The sequence below is a fragment of the Triticum aestivum genome, chromosome 5B, assembly GCF_018294505.1.
Source record: "Triticum aestivum cultivar Chinese Spring chromosome 5B, IWGSC CS RefSeq v2.1, whole genome shotgun sequence".
Classification (NCBI taxonomy): domain Eukaryota; kingdom Viridiplantae; phylum Streptophyta; class Magnoliopsida; order Poales; family Poaceae; genus Triticum; species Triticum aestivum.
The window spans coordinates 415,155,183-415,169,149 of NC_057807.1; positions in this window are offsets into that span (position 1 = coordinate 415,155,183).

The window sequence follows — 13,967 nt, forward strand, 5'->3', positions numbered from 1 at the left end:
AGGTGTGATGACGATAGTGTTGGATTACAACCTCGACGACGCTTTTCTCTTCGGCGACGTGTGTGCGTTCTTCTGTGGGTTGTCGGGTCGCCTTGTGTGCCTTGTCTTTGCGAGCGTGATGTGACATTTTTCCATTAATTAACTGGGCAATTCTCTTCGACCTTTTTGAATGAATCGGGTCCTAAGGGACCGCGTTTCAAAAAAATAATCTCATTCTTATTACAATTCACATACATTTTTCATTGCCAGCAAAACCAAACAAGTTAATGCAAGGATCGAGGCATGTAGAACAAACTGCTATTTCACAATTTGGTTCATGCACTCAGACCACAACACCATAGGCCCATAAAACTGATTCCGCTAAAAAAAACACCATCTGATGGGCCAGCTGGCGCCAAATTTTTTGCTGGCTCGACTTATCTTATATCGTCGCTGTATGCAAGACTTCTATGTACTCCCTCCGTTCCAAAATATGTGTATCAAGTTTAATACAACTTTGTATTAGAGTTAATACAAAGTTAAGACACTTGTTATAGGAACCTGTTTTGGTCAAGAGCAACGATGTAAATATATATGATGCACTCTTTCTATACTAAGATGAGATGGGATTAAGATCATCTTTGCCATGAACGCGAACGCAATTCAGAAATTATCCTCACATTTGGTGTCTGAACTATGGAAAGCATGACATGATTACCCCTAGTTCACGTGTATAAATAAAGGGCATTGCTAGGCGTCAGTGCGCCGGTCGAAAATTTCGGCCGGTCGCACCGCGCACGTACGATCTGTGTAGTTACAACCGCACGATGGCCTTCTCCTTTCCAACTGCTTCACTAAAAAACAAAACAGAAAAATAGCCATGGCGCATGTGATACAGGCAGTCCGTGATCTCCCCAGAACCCAGCCTGCTCGCCGGCCACCCTGGCCCGCTTGCCTCGCCTGCCAGTTGACGCCGTCGTCGCCGGTGGTCGGCTGGTCGCCCTCCTCTAGCCAAAAAATTACATGGTTCCAGAAAACAAAAAGCATTTTTCCACCAAAAAGAATGAAGGTTCCAGCAAAAACAAATGGATCCCTGCCCGCCGGTGGTTGCCCTTCTCGAAGCTTGCAGCATCCATCCTCTAGCATGGCGTCGCCTTCGTAGCACCTGCAGCTTAAACACATGCCACTACCAGCATACAGCCACCATGGTTGTAGCATCCCGGCGTCCTCGTCTCTGGCTCGCCGCGGTCGTCTTGCACCGCCATGTCCAGCAAACAAAAACTTCAGTACTTGGTTGAAGCAAAAAAGTTTCCTTGTTCCAGCAAAACTTAGTGATGGTTCCACCAAAAATCTCGACGGCAAAAAACTCGGATAATCGATTGTAGCAAACAAATTAGCCAGTTCCAGCAAAAGAAAAGGCTGGTTCCAGCAAAAATCTCAGTGCCAAAAAACTCGGATAATCGATTGTAGCAAACAAATTAGCCAGTTCCAGCAAAAGAAAAGGCTGGTTCCAGCAAAAATCTCAGCGCCAAAAAACTCGGATAATCGATTGTAGCAAACAAATTAGCCAGTTCCAACAAAAGGAAAGGCTAGTTCCAGCAAAATAAAATCAACAACGAAAAACACCCATGCCGATTGCAGCAATAATAAGAGCCAATTCCAGCAAAAACGAACGCTGGTTCCAGCAAAAAAAAAAAGCTTTGCGTGGCGACGAGCGTCCGGTTCCAGCATAATCACCCGTCGGTCGCAACTTCCCAGCCGGTCGGTTCCAGCATCTCCGACCGAGGTCTCCACGCGCAGTAACACCTCCAGCTCGCCATGCCGTGCGTCTCCACGCGTAGCTGGCCGCCTCACATCCGAGCACATCACCTATGTCGCCGCCTCACAGCCTGACGACGTGGGTAGATGTGGGGAAAGGAGAGGGAGGAGATAGGTGATTGGGGAGGGCTTGTCTAACGGGAGATGGGAGAAGAGAAGTTTCTCCATGGCGGCTGATGCAGGAGAAGGTAGTGGCCGCGAGATGGCTGAGAGAAGAGAGAGAGACAGTAGGAGGGAGAGCCTCCATGCACTAAGAAAGAAGAAGGGGAACGAGTGGCTCGCTTTTTTTTGAGTAACAGCGCTCTTTATTCAAAGATCAATGTTTTGAGAGATACAAAGATGAGCAGGGGGGTCACCTAGCCAGACATGCCTCCCCACATCTAAACTAGTTGCCATCCTAGCTAGTCTATGAGGCTCGACATTACATTCGCGCTGTTCGTAGCTGAAGGAGCACTCCGGGAGGGTCGCAGCTTTATCCCGAATATCATTTAGGATCATGCAGTAAGGACCCCGATGAACGGACTCACGAAGCTCATTAATGACTCTCAGACAGTCGGTTGCAATACTAATGTTATTCACATGCAGATCCTCGGCCAGTGATAAAGCCTCTCGACATGCAAGAGCTTCAAGGGTTGTGGAATCCGTCACATCGTTGAACACCACTGCCGACGCACCCAGATACAGTCCATCATGACTCCGGCATACAACACCAACAGCGCCCTTGTTCAGATTCTTCGCCACTGCGCCATCTGCGTTGAGCTTCACCGTTCCCGGAACCGGCCTAATCCATTTTGTTTGCTTCATCTTGGCTTTGGTAGGATCATTCCGGGACTGTATCGGTCTACTGCAGGTCTCAATCTCGTCAAGATAGCGCCGGATAAACAAGTGTGTAGACAAAGGACTCTGAAATTCCCCTTCATGAATGGCGCGGCGTCGAGCCCACCATATCGCCCAGAGAGTCACAAGAACATCAACAAACTTAGCACTATCGAGTGTCCTGCTCAGACCAAACAACCATAATTTTGCAACTGGTGTTTCATCACCAAAAAGAGGGATGGCCGAATCATCTTCTCGAAGGCACCAGACACTCTTTGCCAAATTACAGTCCAGGAGGGCGTGCCTCCATGAATCAACAGCTGCATTACATATCGGACACGCCGCTGAGTCCTTCATCTTCCGACGGTTCCGCTCCTCACTGGTGGGCAAAGATGCCCGGGCAAGTCTCCAAGCAAATACCCTGAGCTTTGCTGGAACCTTGACCCTCCATAGCTGGCGCCAATTCTTCTCTTCCTCCTCTCGGTTGGAGTCTCCTGTCGCCTCATGGAGCCAATCTTCACGCTGTAATTTTGTTTCCACGAGCATTCTGTACGCTGATCTCACCGAGAAGCAGCCAGACTTCTCATACTGCCACGCCCAGAAATCATCATGGGCCTTATAGCTTAGAGGAATCTGCCTAATGACCTCAATGTCCATCGGTAGCATGTGTTTTTCAAGCTCTTCCATATTCCATTCTCTGGTTGCTGCATGTATGAAGTCAGACACCATTTGTGGTGGGTTTGTAGTGATCGCACATGCTGGACGCAGCCTGAAGTCCCTCGGCAACCAATTCTCTGACCAAGCATTTGTAGTTGTCCCATTCCCAATGCGCTTAATTAGGCCAACTCTTAGTATGTCCCTGCCCTCACAAAGAGAGTGCCATACCCTGGATGGATTAGGACCTAACTCAGCAGAAAGGACATCTGAAGTAGGGTAATAAGTTGCCTGCAAAATTCGAGAACTCAATGAGGAGGGATCTTGTAAGATTCGCCACACTTGCCGAGCAAGAAGTGACAAGTTAAAAAGCTCCATGTCTCTGAATCCCATTCCACCCTTGTACTTCGGCATGGTCATCGTCTCCCAAGAGACCCATGCCGTTTTCCTCTCTCCCGCCTTACTCCCCCACCAAAATTTTCTTATGAGCGAGGTAATGTGCTGGCAAAGACCTCTCGGCAATTTAAAAACTGCCATTGAGTATGTAGGGATCGCTTGCACAACCGATTTTATGAGCACTTCTTTCCCACTGCCAGCAAGAGTAAGTTCCATCCATCCCTGGACGTTCTTCCATACTCTGTCTTTCAAATATGCAAATGTTCCATTCACTGACCTGCCCACTTCCGAGGGTAAACCAAGGTATTTCTCAGCCAGTGTTTCATTCGGTATCTCCAGAAGATCCTTTACCATGATTCTAGTTTGCTCCGGACACTTTTTACCAAAATAGATTGAGGACTTGTCAGCATTTACGCGTTGTCCTGATGCGTTACAATATGCCTCAATTGTACCTTTCAAACATGTAACATTGGGCTCAGAGGCCTTACAAAACAGCAGACAGTCGTCAGCAAAAAGAAGATGGTGTATTTGGGGTGCCGTTGCTGCGATCTTGATACCCTCAATCTGACCCCTACTCGCTTCATGCTTTAAAAGGCATGATAGACCCTCTCCTGCTAAAAGGAACAGGTAAGGCGAGATGGGATCGCCCTGCCTTATGCCCCTAGTCGGTTTAAACTCTTGGGTTTGTCTTCCATTAAACAGAATTGAGAATGAGACTGAAGTGACTCCTCTCATGACAGTCTCCACAAAGGAACTACAAAATCCCAACTTAAGCATGATCGGCTCAAGATATTTCCATTCCAAACGATCATACGCCTTTTTCATGTCCAACTTTACCGCACAGTGTGTGTTTTTCTTACCCCAGTTCGTTTTCATGAAATGCAAACATTCAAATGCCGTGATCACATTATCGGTAATTAGCCGACCAGGAACAAACGCTGATTGCTCTTCAGAAATAATATCCGGGAGGATTTGCTTCAGACGGTTTGCGAGCACTTTTGATGCGACTTTGTAAATCACATTGCACAAGCTAATAGGCCGATACTGAGCAAGATATAATGGATTTAGTACCTTAGGAATGATAACAATGAACGTCCTATTGATCTCCGCGGGGGAGTCATCTCCCTTCAGAATCCGAATAACAATCTTTGTAACTTCCTGGCCACACAAATGCCAATATTTCTGAAAAAAGTGCGCCGGAAAACCGTCAGGACCAGGCGCCTTTGTCGGGAACATTTGAAAAAGAGCTTCTTTAACTTCTCTCTCCGTATATGGTTTAGTCAAATTTTCATTCATAAGCCCAGTCACTTTACAAGGTACATGGGAAAGCACTTCCTCTATCCCAAACACTCCTTTTGTCGTGTAGAGCTCTTCATAAAAACTCACAGCCATGTTTTCTAGCTCCGCCGGGTCCTCACAAAATGTACCATCTGCCCTTGCGAGTCGCTCAACCTGGTTCTTCTTCCTCCTGTTTGACGCTTTGCGATGAAAAAACTTGGTATTCTTATCTCCTTCCATGAGCCATTGCACACGTGCCCGTTGCCGCCACATGATTTCTTCCCTAAATCTCAACTCAATCATACGCTCTTCTATTTTCAGCTCTTCATATGATGGCCCCGTTCTGTCTACAACCGTCCGGAGATCAACTAGTTGTCTGCGTAGCGCACGTAGCTCTTGCCAGACCGCACCAAATTCCGACGCTCCCCAACCAAGAATAGTTGACGCCGTGTGCTTTAGTTTCTCACAAATTAGCCAGTTCCAACAAAAGGAAAGGCTAGTTCCAGCAAAATAAAATCAACAACGAAAAACACCCATGCCGATTGCAGCAATAATAAGAGCCAATTCCAGCAAAAACGAACGCTGGTTCCAGCAAAAAAAGCTTTGCGTGGTGACGAGCGTCCGGTTCCAGCATAATCACCCGTCGGTCGCAACTTCCCAGCCGGTCGGTTCCAGCATCTCCGACCGAGGTCTCCACGCGCAGTAACACCTCCAGCTCACCATGCCGTGCGTCTCCACGCGTAGCCGGCCGCCTCACATCCGAGCACATCACCTATGTCGCCGCCTCACAGCCTGACGACGTAGGTAAATGTGGGGAAAGGAGAGGGAGGAGATAGGTGATTGGGGAGGGCTTGTCTAACGGGAGATGGGATGTGATGTACTGGGATCTCCCGATCGCCATCGGGGTAGGTAGGAGCGAGCAGGTGAGGTTTCCGTGGGGAAGGGGAAGAAGGAAAGAAGAAAAGGGATGGAAGAGAAAGTGAGCAATGAATCAATTCATCATAGCTGTCGTTTATAGACGCACACCTCCAGGTTATATCCTCCTGGCCACTTACAGGCTCTCACACTCCAAGGCCCAACGACACGGCCCAACACTTGCTATAACCCCTGGGCTAGGCCCAAACACACTCCCTCTACTACTCTCTATTTCCTCCTGACGGCATGCCTGCAGTAGTTGAAGCCATGGTGCTGACAGGTACTCCTCCCGAAGAACCAGCTTGTCCCCAAGCTGGTGCTGCTGGATAATGCAGACACAAGGCATCATAATCTTCCCAAGTTGCTGCTGATGCTGGCAAGGCAGACCATTGCACCAAAATCTGCGAGTGGGCATTGTTGCCCTTTTTAACCAATCGCCTGTCGAGAATTTCTTCAGGTTGCAGGTCTGAACCAGACAAATCCTGAGTTGGTATTGTATGGAAGACCGGGGTGTGGTCAGGTACATGCTCTTTCAGTTGAGAGACATGGAATACTGGGTGAATCAGAGCTTCATTGGGTAGCTGTAATTTGTATGCAGCTGGTCCAATTCTTTCCAGGATTTCAAAAGGACCAAAGAACTTGAGGGCCAATTTGAAGGAAATATGCCCTAGAGGCAATAATAAAGTTATTATTTATTTCCTCATATCATGATAAATGTTTATTATTCATGCTAGAATTGTATTAACCGGAAACATGATACATGTGTGAATACATAGACAAACATATAGTCACTAGTGTGCCTCTACTTGACTAGCTCATTAATCAAAGATGGTTATGTTTCCTAAACCATAGACATGTGTTGTCATTTGATTAATGGGATCACATCATTAGAAGAATGATGTGATTGACATGACCCATTCCGTTAGCCTAGCACTTGATCGTTTAGTATACTGCTATTGCTTTCTTCATGACTTATACATGTTCCTGTAACTATGAGAAATATGCAACTCCCGTTTACCGTAGGAACACTTTGGGTACTACCAAACGTCACAACGTAACTGGGTGATTATAAAGGAGTACTACAGGTGTCTCCAAAGGTACATGTTGAGTTGGCGTATTTCGAGATTAGGTTTTGTCACTCCGATTGTCGAAGAGGTATCTCTGGGCCCTCTCGGTAATGCACATCATTATAAGCCTTGCAAGCAATGTGACCAAATGAGTTGGTTACGGGATGATGCATTACAGAACGAGTAAAGAGACTTTACGGTAACGAGATTGAACTAGGTATTGGATACCGACGATCAAATCTCGGGCAAGTAACACACCGATGACAAAGGGAACAACGTATGTTGTTATGCGGTTTGACCGATAAAGATCTTCGTAGAATATGTAGGAACCAATATGGGCATCCAGGTCCCGCTATTGGTTATTGACCGAGAATGGTTCTAGGTCATGTCTACATAGTTCTCGAACCTGTAGGGTCTGCACGCTTAACGTTACAATGACAGTTTTATTATGAGTTTATAAGTTTTGATGTACCAAAGTTTGTTCGGAGTCCCGGATGTGATCACGGACATGACGAGGAGTCTCGAAATGGTCGAGACATAAAGATTGATATATTGGAAGCCTGTGTTTGGACATCGGAAAGGTTCCGGGTGAAATCGGGATTTTACCGGAACACCGGGGGGTTACCGGAACCCTCCCGGGGGTTAATGGGCCTTAGTGGGCCATGAGGGAGAAGAGGAGGGCCGGCCAGGGTAGGCCGCGTGCCCCCTCCCCCCCTAGTCCGAATAGGACAAGGAAGGGGGGCGGCGCCCCCCTTTCCTCTTTCCCCTCCCCCCTTTCCTTCTCCACCAAGGCAAGAGGGGGGAGTCCTACTCCCGGTGGGAGTAGGACTCCTCCAGGCGCACCCCAAGGGGGCCGGCTGCACCTTCCCCTCCCTCCTTTATATACGGGGGCAGGGGGGCACCCCATAACACACAAGTTGATCTACGGATCGTTCCTTAGCCGTGTGCGGTGCCCCCCTCCACCATATTCCACCTCGGTCATATCGTCGCGGAGTTTAGGCGAAGCCCTACGCCGGTAGAGCATCATCATCGTCACCACGCCGTCGTGCTGACGGAACTCATCCCCGAAGCTTTGCTGGATCAGAGCCCGGGGATCGTCATCAAGCTGAACGTGTGCTGAACTCGGAGGTGCCGTACGTTCGGTGCTTGGATCGGTCGGATCGTGAAGACATACGACTACATCAACCGCGTTGTCATAACGCTTCCGCTTACGGTCTACGAGGGTACGTGGACAACACTCTCCCCTCTTGTTGCTATGCCATCACCATGATCTTGCGTGTACGTAGGATTTTTTTTGAAATTACTACGTTCCCCAACAGTGGCATCCGAGCCTAGGTTTTATGAGTTGATGTTATATGCACGAGTAGAACACAAGTGAGTTGTGGGCGATATAAGTCATACTGCTTACCAGCATGTCATACTTTGGTTCAGCGGCATTGTGAGATGAAGCGGCCCGGACCGACATTACGCGTACGCTTACGCGAGACTGGTTTTACCGCTATGAGCACTCGTTGCTTAAAGGTGACCGACGGGTGTCTGTCTCTCTCACTTTAGTTGAACAGAGTGTGGCTACGCCCGGTCCTTGCGAAGGTTAAAACAGCACCAACTTGACAAACTATCGTTGTGGTTTTGATGCGTAGGTAAGAACGGTTCTTGCTAAGCCCGTAACAGCCACGTAAAAATTGCAACAACAAAGTAGAGTACGTCTAACTTGTTTTTGTAGGGCATGTTGTGATGTGATATGGTCAAGACGTGATGCTATATTTTATTGTATGATGATCATGTTTTCTAACCGAAGTTATCGGCAACTGGCAGGAGCCATATGGTTGTCGCTTTATTGTATGAAATGCAAACGCCCTGTAATTGCTTTACTTTATCACTAAGCGGTAGCGATAGTCGTAGAAGCAATAGATGGCGTAACGACAACTACGATGGAGATCAAGGTGTTGCGCCGGTGACGATGGTGATCACGACGGTGCTTCGAAGATGGTGATCACAAGCACAAGATGATGATGGCCATATCATATCACTTATATTGATTGCATGTGATGTTTATCCTTTATGCATCTTATCTTGCTTTGATTGACGGTAGCATTTTAAGATGATCTCTCACTTAATAATCAAGAAGTGTTCTCCCTGAGTATGCACCGTTGCGAAAGTTCTTCGTGCTGAGACACCACGTGATGATCGGGTGTGATAGGCTCTATGTTCAAATACAACGGGTGCAAAACAGTTGCACACGCGGAATACTCAGGTCATACTTGACGAGCCTAGCATATACAGATATGGCCTCGGAACACGGAGACCGAAAGGTCGAACGTGAATCATATAGTAGATATGATCAACATAGTGATGTTCACCATTGAAACTACTCCATCTCACGTGATGATCGGACATGGTTTAGTTGATTTGGATCACGTGATCACTTAGATGACTAGAGAGATGTCTGTCTAAGTGGGAGTTCTTCAGTAATATGATTAATTGAACTTAAATTTATCATGAACTTAGTACCTGATAGTATTTTGCTTGTCTATGTTTGTTTGTAGATAGATGGCTCATGCTGTTGTTTCGTTAAATTTTAATGTGTTCCTTGAGAAAGCAAAGTTGAAAGATGATGGTAGAAATTACACGGACTGGGTCCGTAACCTGAGGATTATCCTCATTGCTGCACAGAAAAGTTACATCCTGGAAGCACCGCTGGGTGCCAGGCCTGCTGCTGATGCAACCGACGACGTTAAGAACATCTGGCAGAGCAAAGCTGATGACTACTCGATAGTTCAGTGTGCCATGCTTTACGGCTTAGAACCGGGTCTTCAACGACGTTTTGAACATCATGGAGCATATGAGATGTTTCAGGAGTTGAAGTTAATATTTCAAGCAAATGCCCGGATTGAGAGATATGAAGTCTCCAATAAGTTCTATAGCTGCAAGATGGAGGAGAATAGTTCTGTCAGTGAACACATACTCAAAATGTCTGGGTATAATAATCACTTGATTCAACTGGGAGTTAATCTTCCTGATGATAGTGTCATTGACAGAATTCTCCAATCACTGCCACCAAGCTACAAGAGCTTCGTGATGAACTATAATATGCAAGGGATGAACAAAACTATTCCCGAGCTCTTCGCAATGCTAAAAGCCGCGGAGGTAGAAATCAAAAAGGAGCATCAAGTGTTGATGGTTAACAAGACCACCAGTTTCAAGAAAAAGGGCAAAGGGAAGAAGAAGGGGAACTTTAAAAAGAACAACAAGCAAGTTGCTACTCAAGAGAAGAAACCCAAGTCTGGACCTAAGCCTGAAACTGAGTGCTTCTACTGCAAGCAGACTGGACACTGGAAGCGGAACTGCCCCAAGTATTTGGCGGATAAGAAGGATGGCAAAGTGAACAAAGGTATATGTGATATACATGTTATTGATGTGTACACTGCCCCAAGTATTTGGCGGATAAGAAGGATGGCAAAGTGAACAAAGGTATATGTGATATACATGTTATTGATGTGTACCTTACTAATGCTCGCAGTAGCACCTGGGTATTTGATACTGGTTCTGTTGCTAATATTTGCAACTCGAAACAGGGACTACGAATTAAGCGAAGATTGGCTAAGGACGAGGTGATGATGCGCGTGGGAAATGGTTCCAAAGTCGATGTGATCGCGGTCGGCACGCTACCTCTACATCTACCGTCGGGATTAGTTTTAGACCTAAATAATTGTTATTTGGTGCCAGCGTTGAGCATGAACATTATATCTGGATCTTGTTTGATGCGATAGGTTATTCATTTAAATCAGAGAATAATGGTTGTTCTATTTATATGAGTAATATCTTTTATGGTCATGCACCCTTGAAGAGTGGTCTATTTTTATTGAATCTCGATAGTAGTGATACACATATTCATAGTGTTGAAACCAAAAGATGCAGAGTTGATAACGATAGTGCAACTTATTTGTGGCAGTGCCATTTAGGTCATATCGGTGTAAAGCGCATGAAGAAACTCCATACTGATAGGCTTTTGGAATCACTTGATTATGAATCACTTGGTACTTGCGAACCGTGCCTCATGGGCAAGATGACTAAAATGCCGTTCTTCGGAACTATGGAGCGAGCAACTGATTTGTTGGAGATCATACATACTGATGTTTGTGGTCCAATGAATGTTGAGGCTCACGGCGGATATCGTTATTTTCTCACCTTCACAGATGATTTGAGCAGATATGGGTATATCTACTTAATGAAACACAAGTCTGAAACATTTGAAAAGTTCAAAGAATTTCAGAGTGAAGTGGAAAATCATCGTAACAAGAAAATAAAGTTTCTACGATCTGATTGTGGAGGAGAATATTTGAGTTACGAGTTTAGTCTACACTTGAAACAATGCGGAATAGTTTCGCAACTCATGCCACCCGGAACACCACAACGAAATGGTGTGTCCGAACGTCGTAATTGTACTTTACTAGATATGGTGCGATCTATGATGTCTCTTACTGATTTACCGCTATCGTTTTGGGGTTATGCTTTAGAGACGGCCGCATTCACGTTAAATAGGGCACCATCAAAATCCGTTGAGACAACACCTTATGAACTGTGGTTTGGCAAGAAACCAAAGTTGTCGTTTCTTAAAGTTTGGGGCTGCGATGCTTATGTGAAGAAACTTCAACCAGATAAGCTCGAACCCAAATCGGAGAAATGTGTCTTCGTAGGATACCCAAAAGAGATTATTGGGTACACCTTCTATCACAGATCTGAGGGCAAGATTTTCGTTGCTAAAATCGGATCCTTTCTAGAGAAGGAGTTTCTCTCGAAAGAAGTGAGTGGGAGGAAAGTAGAACTTGATGAGATAATTGTATCTACTCCCTTGTTGGAAAGTAGTTCATCACAAGAACCGGTTCCTATGACAACTACACCAACTAGTGAGGAAGCTGATGATATTGATCATGAAACTTTAGATCAAGTTTCTACTGAACCTCGTAGGTCTACCAGAGTAAGATCTGCACCAGAGTGGTACGGTAATCCTATTCTGGAAGTCATGTTACTTGACCATGATGAACCTACGAACTATGAGGAAGCGATGATGAGCCCAGATTCCGCAAAATGGCTAGAGGCCATGAAATCTGAGATGGGATCCATGTACGAAAACAAAGTATGGACTTTGGTTGACTTGCCCGATGATCGACAAGCCATTGAGAATAAATGGATCTTTAAGAAGAAGACTGACGCTGATGGTAATATAATTGTCTATAAATCTCGACTTGTTGCAAAAGGTTTTCGACAAGTTCAAGGGGTTGACTACGATGAGACTTTCTCACCCGTAGCGATGCTTAAGTCTGTCCGAATCATGTTAGCTATTGCTGCATCTCATGATTATGAAATTTGGCAAATGGATGTCAAAACTGCATTCTTGAATGGATTTCTGGAAGAAGAGTTGTATATGATGCAACCAGAAGGTTTTGTTGATCCAAAAGGTGCTAACAAAGTGTGCAAGCTCCAGCGATCCATTTATGGACTGGTGCAAGCATCTCGGAGTTGGAATAAACGTTTTGATAGTGTGATCAAAGCATATGGTTTTATACAGACTTTTGGAGAAGCTTGTATTTACAAGAAAGTGAGTGGGAGCTCTGTAGCATTTCTGATTTTATATGTAGATGACATATTATTAATTGGAAATGATATAGAATTTCTGGATAGCATAAAGGGATACTTGAATAAAAGTTTTTCAATGAAAGACCTCGGTGAAGCTGCTTACATATTGGGCATCAAGATCTGTAGAGATAGATCAAGATGCTTAATAGGACTTTCACAAAGCACATACCTTGACAAAATTTTGAAAAAGTTCAAAATGGATCAGGCAAAGAAAGGTTTCTTGCCTGTGCTACAAGGTGTGAAGTTGAGTCAAACTCAATGCCCGACCACAGCAGAAGATAGAGAGAAAATGAAAGATGTTCCCTATGCTTCAGCCATAGGCTCTATCATGTATGCAATGCTGTGTACCAGACCTGACGTATGCTTAGCAATAAGCTTGGCAGGAAGGTACCAAAGTAATCCAGGAGCGGATCACTGGACAGCGGTCAAGAACATCCTGAAATACCTGAAAAGGACTAAGGATATGTTTCTCGTATATGGAGGTGACAAAGAGCTAGTCGTAAATGGTTACGTTGATGCAAGCTTTGACACTGATCCGGACGATTCTAAATCGCAAACCAGATACGTGTTTTTATTAAATGGTAGAGCTGTAAGTTGGTGCAGTTCTAAACAAAGCGTCGTGGCGGGATCTACATGTGAAGCAGAGTACATAGCTGCTTCTAAAGCAACAAATGAAGGAGTCTGGATGAAGGAGTTCATTACCGATCTAGGTGTCATGCCTAGTGCATCAGGACCAATGAAGATCTTCTGTGACAATACTAGTGCAATTGCTTTGGCAAAGGAATCCAGATTTCACAAGAGGACCAAGCACATCAAGAGACGCTTCAATTCCATTCGGGACCAAGTCCAAGTGGGAGACATAGAGATTTGCAAAATACATACGGATCTGAATGTTGCAGACCCATTGACTAAGCCTCTCTCACGAGCAAAACATGATCAACACCAAGACTCCATGGGTGTTAAAATCATTACTGTGTAATCTAGATTATTGACTCTAGTGCAAGTGGGAGACTGAAGGAAATATGCCCTAGAGGCAATAATAAAGTTATTATTTATTTCCTCATATCATGATAAATGTTTATTATTCATGCTAGAATTGTATTAACCGGAAACATGATACATGTGTGAATACATAGACAAACATATAGTCACTAGTGTGCCTCTACTTGACTAGCTCATTAATCAAAGATGGTTATGTTTCCTAAACAATAGACATGTGTTGTCATTTGATTAATGGGATCACATCATTAGAAGAATGATGTGATTGACATGACCCATTCCATTAGCCTAGCACTTGATCGTTTAGTATACTGCTATTGCTTTCTTCATGACTTATACATGTTCCTGTAACTATGAGAAATATGCAACTCCCGTTTACCGGAGGAACACTTTGGGTACTACCAAACG